The following is a 3,321-nucleotide window of genomic DNA, read 5'->3' as shown; positions in this document are numbered from 1 at the left end:
CGCCGCCTAGAAGTCGAATTTTGAGACGGTGTCTTGTGTGCACACTCCACACAATATGTATAAGTGGACTGGAAAGTGGCTAAGCATTCCGAGGAATTTTCGATTTATTTTGATTTTTTCGGCCGAAACGCCGAAAATAGGCGGATTTGACGTAAAACGCCTCATATAAGTCGAATTTTGGGAAGGTGTCTTGTGTGCACCACTGCACACAATATGTATAAGTGGACTGGAAAGTCGCTAAGCATTCCGAGGAAGTTTCGATTTATTTTGATTTTTCGGCCGAAACGCCGAAAATAGGCGGATTTGACGTAAAACGCCTCATATAAGTCGAATTTTGGGAAGGTGTCTTGTGTGCACACTGCACATAATATGTATAAGTGGACTGGAAAGTGGAAAAAATATTTTCGGAGCACTTTGATTTTTTGGCCCCCCGCGTGCCTTGCCACGCCCTTGCTTATAGCAAAACGAGACGGGGCCTTGGTCCAACTTGGCATAGGCATGGAATTTGATCTTTATTACTTGGCCACGGTCATGCCACGGTACATGGAGGTTGCTTGACACCCCCGTGTGCATTTCGGAGCACTTTGATTTTTTGGCCCCCCGCGTGCCTTGCCACGCCCTTGCTTATAGCAAAACGAGACGGGGCCTTGGTCCAACTTGGCATAGGCATGGAATTTGATCTTTATTACTTGGCCACGGTCATGCCACGGTACATGGAGGTTGCTTGACACCCCCCGTGTGCATTTTCGGAGCACTTTGATTTTTTGGCCCCCCGCGTGCCTTGCCACGCCCTTGCTTATAGCAAAAACGAGACGGGGCCTTGGTCCAACTTGGCATAGGCATGGAATTTGATCTTTATTACTTGGCCACGGTCATGCCACGGTACATGGAGGTTGCTTGACACCCCCGTGTGCATTTTCGGAGCACTTTGATTTTTTGGCCCCCCGCGTGCCTTGCCACGCCCTTGCTTATAGCAAAACGAGACGGGGCCCTTGGTCCAACTTGGCCTAGGCATGGAATTTGATCTTTATTACTTGGCCACGGTCATGCCACGGTACATGGAGGTTGCTTGACACCCCCGTGTGCATTTTCGGAGCACTTTGATTTTTTGGCCCCCCGCGTGCCTTGCCACGCCCTTGCTTATAGCAAAACGAGACGGGGCCTTGGTCCAACTTGGCCTAGGCATGGAATTTGATCTTTATTACTTGGCCACGGTCATGCCACGGTACATGGAGGTTGCTTGACACCCCCGTGTGCATTTCGGAGCACTTTGATTTTTTGGCCCCCCGCGTGCCTTGCCACGCCCTTGCTTATAGCAAAACGAGACGGGGCCTTGGTCCAACTTGGCATAGGCATGGAATTTGATCTTTATTACTTGGCCACGGTCATGCCACGGTACATGGAGGTTGCTTGACACCCCCGTGTGCATTTCGGAGCACTTTGATTTTTTGGCCCCCCGCGTGCCTTGCCACGCCCTTGCTTATAGCAAAACGAGACGGGGCCTTGGTCCAACTTGGCATAGGCATGGAATTTGATCTTTATTACTTGGCCACGGTCATGCCACGGTACATGGAGGTTGCTTGACACCCCCGTGTGCATTTCGGAGCACTTTGATTTTTTGGCCCCCCGCGTGCCTTGCCACGCCCTTGCTTATAGCAAAACGAGACGGGGCCTTGGTCCAACTTGGCATAGGCATGGAATTTGATCTTTATTACTTGGCCACGGTCATGCCACGGTACATGGAGGTTGCTTGACACCCCCGTGTGCATTTTCGGAGCACTTTGATTTTTTGGCCCCCCGCGTGCCTTGCCACGCCCTTGCTTATAGCAAAACGAGACGGGGCCTTGGTCCAACTTGGCCTAGGCATGGAATTTGATCTTTATTACTTGGCCACGGTCATGCCACGGTACATGGAGGTTGCTTGACACCCCCGTGTGCATTTTCGGAGCACTTTGATTTTTTGGCCCCCCGCGTGCCTTGCCACGCCCTTGCTTATAGCAAAACGAGACGGGGCCTTGGTCCAACTTGGCATAGGCATGGAATTTGATCTTTATTACTTGGCCACGGTCATGCCACGGTACATGGAGGTTGCTTGACACCCCCGTGTGCATTTCGGAGCACTTTGATTTTTTGGCCCCCCGCGTGCCTTGCCACGCCCTTGCTTATAGCAAAACGAGACGGGGCCTTGGTCCAACTTGGCATAGGCATGGAATTTGATCTTTATTACTTGGCCACGGTCATGCCACGGTACATGGAGGTTGCTTGACACCCCCGTGTGCATTTTCGGAGCACTTTGATTTTTTGGCCCCCCGCGTGCCTTGCCACGCCCTTGCTTATAGCAAAACGAGACGGGGCCTTGGTCCAACTTGGCATAGGCATGGAATTTGATCTTTATTACTTGGCCACGGTCATGCCACGGTACATGGAGGTTGCTTGACACCCCCGTGTGCATTTCGGAGCACTTTGATTTTTTGGCCCCCCGCGTGCCTTGCCACGCCCTTGCTTATAGCAAAACGAGACGGGGCCTTGGTCCAACTTGGCCTAGGCATGGAATTTGATCTTTATTACTTGGCCACGGTCATGCCACGGTACATGGAGGTTGCTTGACACCCCCGTGTGCATTTCGGAGCACTTTGATTTTTTGGCCCCCCGCGTGCCTTGCCACGCCCTTGCTTATAGCAAAACGAGACGGGGCCTTGGTCCAACTTGGCATAGGCATGGAATTTGATCTTTATTACTTGGCCACGGTCATGCCACGGTACATGGAGGTTGCTTGACACCCCCGTGTGCATTTCGGAGCACTTTGATTTTTTGGCCCCCCGCGTGCCTTGCCACGCCCTTGCTTATAGCAAAACGAGACGGGGCCTTGGTCCAACTTGGCATAGGCATGGAATTTGATCTTTATTACTTGGCCACGGTCATGCCACGGTACATGGAGGTTGCTTGACACCCCCGTGTGCATTTTCGGAGCACTTTGATTTTTTGGCCCCCCGCGTGCCTTGCCACGCCCTTGCTTATAGCAAAACGAGACGGGGCCTTGGTCCAACTTGGCATAGGCATGGAATTTGATCTTTATTACTTGGCCACGGTCATGCCACGGTACATGGAGGTTGCTTGACACCCCCGTGTGCATTTCGGAGCACTTTGATTTTTTGGCCCCCCGCGTGCCTTGCCACGCCCTTGCTTATAGCAAAACGAGACGGGGCCTTGGTCCAACTTGGCCTAGGCATGGAATTTGATCTTTATTACTTGGCCACGGTCATGCCACGGTACATGGAGGTTGCTTGACACCCCCGTGTGCATTTTCGGAGCACTTTGATT

Source organism: Trifolium pratense, unplaced genomic scaffold, assembly GCF_020283565.1.
Source record: "Trifolium pratense cultivar HEN17-A07 unplaced genomic scaffold, ARS_RC_1.1 scaffold_57, whole genome shotgun sequence".
NCBI classification, from domain to species: domain Eukaryota; kingdom Viridiplantae; phylum Streptophyta; class Magnoliopsida; order Fabales; family Fabaceae; genus Trifolium; species Trifolium pratense.
Note: the sequence above shows the minus strand (reverse complement) of the source record.